The sequence below is a fragment of the Monodon monoceros genome, unplaced genomic scaffold (genome assembly GCF_005190385.1).
Source record: "Monodon monoceros isolate NGI ecotype Baffin Bay Population unplaced genomic scaffold, NGI_Narwhal_1 Super_Scaffold_22, whole genome shotgun sequence".
NCBI lineage: Eukaryota > Metazoa > Chordata > Mammalia > Artiodactyla > Monodontidae > Monodon > Monodon monoceros.
Genome location: NW_021703779.1, coordinates 95,000,115 through 95,006,114, shown reverse-complemented (window position 1 = coordinate 95,006,114; position 6,000 = coordinate 95,000,115). Strand labels below are relative to the sequence as shown.

General features: G+C 43.2%; 1 protein-coding gene across 1 annotated transcript in view; it reads left to right on the top strand.

Annotated features, from left to right (window-relative positions):
* Positions 1-657: 657 nt before the first annotated feature.
* AMOT (angiomotin) overlaps positions 658-6,000 on the top strand; it is a 60,507-nt gene continuing 55,164 nt past the window's right edge. Inside the window, exon 1 of the mRNA XM_029241476.1 lies at positions 658-1,034. The gene's annotated coding sequence lies outside the window, so the exon portion shown is untranslated. The remainder of the gene's footprint in view (positions 1,035-6,000) is intronic.

Here is a 6,000-nt window from a genome sequence, read left to right as displayed (position 1 = left end):
CAACTGGAGGGGGGCCCTGACGCAGGGTGGCGCGGGGGAGGAAGGGGGTGGCTAGAGGGAGTGGAGGAAGAAAGGAGGGTGTCTCGCCGAGTTGCGACCTGGGTGGGGGCCTGCTGGTCATAGGAAGCAAGAGGGGAAGGAAAACCAAGGATCGCTGCTCCTTCCTGAATTATTTTAAGCAACCCTTGCAAGAAGCTGCTTTTCAGCATTTCTATTATTTGTTTTTCTTCCTCCCGCTGTGGGGCGGGGAGCTGCACTAGCTCTCCCACGCGACTCCGCTCCGCTGTTGCCGTACACTATTATTGGAGTCTTTGCAAAACCCTTTCGTTCCTCCCAGCCAGTCCTTGCTTAGACTCTCAGGGCTACTGTAACCGAGTCGTGCCACTTTAGTGGGAGGACCAGAGTGAGGGCCCCCCACCCCAACTTTCGCCGGAGTGGCCGGACCCCGCCGATCAATTGTTTGAACTTCCCCGCCCCCTAGCCCCGCCTCTCTTCCGCCCCCCACCCCCCCACCCCGCCCCGAGGGTACAGGCCGACTCCCTCCCTTCTTTCCCCGCCCTCTACTCCGCCCCACTCCCTAATCCACCGCCCCCCGGCTCCTGGGCGGTCCTAGCCGCTCACCGCAAGAAGAAAAGCCACCCGTTCGTCCCCCTTCCCTTACCTCCAATCCTTTGCCCAGGAGCTGCCTTCATCGCAGTCACGCCCCTTCCTTCCGAGGAGCTTTCTGGCTGCCTAAGCTGGTAGACCCCCTGATTTATTCCTCCATCTCCGCTCCCTTTCGCCTCATCTTCTCTTAGTTCTCACAGCCCCCTCCACCCCCACCTCCAGTCTGTCTCGCCTCGGACCATCCGCTGCTCCACCCTCCGGCCCGGTATCCTGCCTGTGCACTGCCACCAAGGAGAGCCCGGACGGAGCAGCGAGGAGGGAAGCAGCCGGGAGTTGGGGCTTCCCTCCTGCCTATCCCTGGCCTCTGGCCCGAGACCGAAGCCACTTGAGCGAGCAGAGTCGTCACCTTGTCTTCGTTGCCTTCAGGGGTAGGAGACGCGTGGTTACTTTTCGCGGGGAACTGGGGCAGGAATCCATGGTGGCATGAACTTGATCGTAACCTCCGCGTGAGTGAGTCAATCTAGATGCGTGTGGGGATGCCTGTGTTCTACTTTGCTGGCCGAGAGTTTTCCGGGATGTGCAGCAAGTTAAATAGGTTAAAGAGTCTGCGCACCTTTCCGCGTCCTACAGAGATGCTAATGGGTACCACTACTAGATGGTACTTTTACTTTCTTGCCTCCTGGGGTCCTTGTAGGTCTCTAGGTCATTAAGCACAAAAGGAATTAAAGACCAAAGGAAACTTGAGCTACGTTTAGCTCATCTGGAATGTACGCGCTTATCTCAGATTGTTAGATGCGTTACTCCTAATGCTTGGGGTTGGGGTGGGGGCTCACACTCCCCTCCGCCAGGGGCTGTGAATTCTTGAAGCCTTAGCCTGGAGTGATCTGCAGTGCGACACTCTTTTAGGTATATGTGTGTGTGTGGTCGTGAGGAGAGGGTTGCCCCTTATTTGCTTTATGGATGTTAGTAACTAGTTTTGCCTGATCATGCAGGTGTGTTGAGGGTCCCAAGCCTGGGTCACTGTACGTAGGTACTTCAACAGCAAGATGGACTTATCAGTATATGCAAATGAAGAGAAGGAAAAGTGAGAGGGAAAGTACAGTCTTTGTAGACCCAGCAATCCCTGGTAAATTGCCACTAATAATAATATAATATCAATAGTAATTTGCAGCAAGGGACTAAATACAATTAAATGAGAGAGGAAAGGGCAGTTTGTGAAAAACGGCATTTCCAATCTCTAGCATGTATTTTAGAATTTCTGACACCTTGTGTATCAAGTATCTAATTTAGTTTTCCTTCATCCTCCCTGTCCTCCCCCATCCCCATGAAGAGTGGAAGTCGGGAGGCAGATTAAAGCTTTTTAAAAATGTAACCCTCTTCTCCCATTCAGAGAGGAAGATAATTAGTCACCATAATCTTCAATAATGGAGGGCTAAGTGTATGTAAGTCTCCTTGAACTAGGCTTTGTGAAAAGTCCTTTCTTAGGACAGTCTTTGTGAAGCTTTCCCAGTTAGACCTTTCAGCACCCTCATTTACTAGCTAAGAACAATTTGAAATACCATTTTGGCTGTGGGATAAATCTTCACCCATCTCCCACCTACCTCCAGTTGAGCAAGCATGGCAAACTTATAAGAATGGTGGTGTTCAAAAACCAGTTACAAAGATGTCCCCAACACATTGCTTATTTGGGAACAAATTATTTACTTATATTTTTACCTAAGTTCATTAGTTGGTTTTAATGGGGGAAGAGAAAGCAGGAAGGAGAGAAGGAACGCTACAGGGTGACAATTTTAAAGGCTATCATATTTCAGATCAGCTGGAAAGGAAAAGTTGGCCTGACCAAACTATATTTTATAACTGGCCTGGGACATTTTAATAGCCAGGTGGTTGTAGAGTAGTTGCATCTATTTACAGATGATAACTCAGGTTCCAGCTATTCTGTATGGGTTTATCCGGTGTCATTTACAGACACTTTCTGGCACTACATCATACTTCATTTTAAGATACTTCTTTCTTTGGAAAAGTCTATGGCTCCGTAAAATTGAAAGTGCTTTTTCTTACTTCATAGTCTAGATATGAAGTAAACCTCTGACCATGCTTATATGTAGAGTAACTTTTACGTGAAAGTTGTGGATCTGTTTACCTATTTAAAAGATTTTAGAAGGGAATTTAAAAATTCACATTCAATACTGTTTTGGATTTGGAAATTGAAATCTCATTTCTGGTTTATGAAGTAGGATTTATTAGACTAATGCATTAGTAAGGCGTTTTGTGGAGTTGCTTTTTCTGAAGTTTTGTAAAGAACGAATCAGTCTCTTTCTAGAATGCCTTAAGAACAGTTTATTCAAAAAGCAGAGGGATGGATGCTATGACCTTGAGGTCCCACTGAGTGCCAGAATTCTAAGTGGGTACATCTGCTTCTGTGCCTCTCCTAAGAGCCCTCTCCCAGGGCCTGTGCCTTCTTTAAAAGGGTGTCTTTGTAATTAAGCAGCCCTTCTCCCCCATCCCCCTTTCTTCCTCTGATCCAACTTTTTAAGGGCTTTTTTCCATTTGGAGACAAGAGGAGTTTCTCACATTCTTCTACTTTCCTCTTAAGGTTTCTTTTCCTTTCTCCCCCCAAAAGTGCCCCAAAGTTCTCAGGATGGTTAGAAATTTGGTTTTGTTGGGGTGGGGGGGTGTTACCAATGAGGAAGTGTTGAGGATATATTCCTTCTTGAGAAATGTTTGTGACCAGGTAGCCTCCTCCATGGAGACTGAGCATTTGGAATGCATGAGAACAGTCTATTCTTAGGGACTGTCTGGAAGAAATTGTCCTTTGCACCCATTAAGCCCAGCTTAAACCCACTGAAAGGAGTGGAGAGAGGTGTGTGTGGTCGTGGCTGAGCCTTTTAGGATGGTAAATGGGTAAATGTTCCCAAATCTCCTATTACATCACCTCTTTCCCCCATGGATTGAGTGGGTTTGGAGATCTGCTTGACAAGTTAATTAGCTTGGGACTAAACCAATTTGTTTAGAATTGTGCTCCATTGATTTCCTGTCCCCAGGAATTTTCGTTGGTGGTTTACTATGATGTGTTGTCTTTAGTCTTGCTTACTTCTTCGTTTCTTGCTGCCTTTTGTGGACTTTGGTCCAAAATCTAGGGTCCCACCCCCAAGTCAAAGGTTAGAATTTGGTCTCAGGAACTAAGGGGGCATTAAACAAGCTGCCCATACTGCTTTACTCTCCTCCGTGGTGGGCTTCTGACCCCTTTTAAAACAGAGAAAGGAGGGATGTCTCCCCTTCCACACACAACACACAAAATCTGAACTAGAAAAAAAGGAAAAAGCAGGAAAATAGGAGGTCATTTGCTTTATAAAAGAATCCACTACAGTTTTCTTTGAAAGAAATAGCTTTCCTAGTTAGTGCCTTTGAACTAGTGCCTTGATATATAAAAATTCACTATAACTGAGACTGCTCAGAAACATATTTATTGCATAAAGGAAGGCATTAGAATTTTGTTGTAATGATTATTTCTTGAATTAAGTGAGGCCGTTATTTGGCCTTTGAAATCTTTTAGTTACATGGCATGGAGTTAATTGTCTAAATCATTCTGGCTTGTAATAATGCTGGCCACGTTTAGCCCCAGCCTACATCTACTTGTAGAAGAGAGCTAGTATGATTTTCTGGAAATATATCAGACTTCATGGATTTTGGTGAGTCTAAGGATGGGACTCTATCCCATATAGGTAAAAGATTTAAATTCTAGTTGTTGTATTTGAATAACCCAAGGATCCAGAAAATTTTTTTCTGGTATTCTGTTCATGTATCTAGCAAGGCTGTCGAAAATAATAGCAACTGATGCCATTTTTAATCAAAGAATCCACAATAAGCTTTCCTAGTGAGCCTACTGGTGAGAGGGACTTGGCTCTGGGCCCAACTCTAAATCAGTTTACCACCCTTAGCAAGTTTCCTCCTCTGTAAATTGTGGGAGGTTGGACAGGGTGATTTTGAGAACCAGTTATCAAAAGCTTATGGTTCTCTTCTTAGGCCTCCATTTCTGGTGTGAATGTGAATGATTCCTACTAGAATGAGGTGTAACGATTGTTAGAAGTGCAATCATGTAGTCACCTGGATGTAAAAAAAAAAACCACAAAAAACAAACAAAAAACCTCTAAGGAGATATCAATAATCAATATATCAATATAAATGCATTGTATTTTGTATTTTAACAACATATCAAATTAAAAAGCTAAGACCCTGCCCAAAACTTCATCAAGAATCCCATCATCCTAACAGATCACCTGTGTTCATTTTATCTAGTTCCTTTCAAGTCCTTGTTTCTGTACTTGTATGAATTTTACAGAGTGAAGGTCATAGAAATGTACAATGCTGATTTTAAATTTTAAAAAGAGCTCACCTAAGACTTAGCTTTGTAAACCTATGTGGAGGAATGAAGTCAGAACCTGTCTGAGTACATATGAGGAATCACACACGCTTGTTCCTCCAATGCCAGAAGAAACTAACAGATTTAGTAAGTAATCCCTAAACCATTTCTGTAATTTAGGGTGTTCATGTATGTAGCAAGGCTTTTAATGCTACTCCCTTGACCTCATTACCCTTCCTCCACTCTTTTTAAGCAGAAAGAGAACTAGGATTCACTGTTTACTTTGTCTAAATCATTAGCAATGATTCTTAAATCACTGTATCATGATATCCCATCAAGAGAGTACAAATTTGGGTAGACTATGAAATCTCCCGAATGAGAAAGGAAAAGCGGAAAAGCACAAAAATTTTTAATAGCTTTGAAAATAATATGTTTAAATTAGAATAAATAATAGTAAGGAAACTAAGGGCTTTAGATAATTAAATAAAAGACATGTAGGTGTAGCAGGATGACCCACACATAAGAGGTTCTTTGTTTGAGGCTTTACCATATAATGAAAGTTCAGTTACACGGTCCTTTAATTTTCCTTTGATAATGAAGGTATAGTATACATATGATCTCCAATTTTGGATGGACTCACTCCTGGAAACCAATGGCTCTTCATAAATTAGATTAAATTTCATTAGCCAGAATAGGAAAGTAAAGTATGGGTTTTAGTACTTAGAAAGTATCAAGTTAAGTACAGGAACATTTTTTATGATATGTGTTCATGGGGAAAATGCAGATGGATATATTTGCTAACATCTCCTAAGGTGTTGTTTGAAAATCTACTTTTTTTTAACTGTATAGGCTGCCCTTGACATTTGTTAAGTCACTTTCACTATTGTCCCAACTCCATGAAATATCATTAGACTGCATGACTTGAAGCCAGGCTCTGGGTTTCTCTGCCCAACCCTTTCTGACTTGCCACGTGACCAAGGGTAAATGAATTAGATGCTCTGAGCTTCAGTTACCCTTCTGGGAAGCAAGGA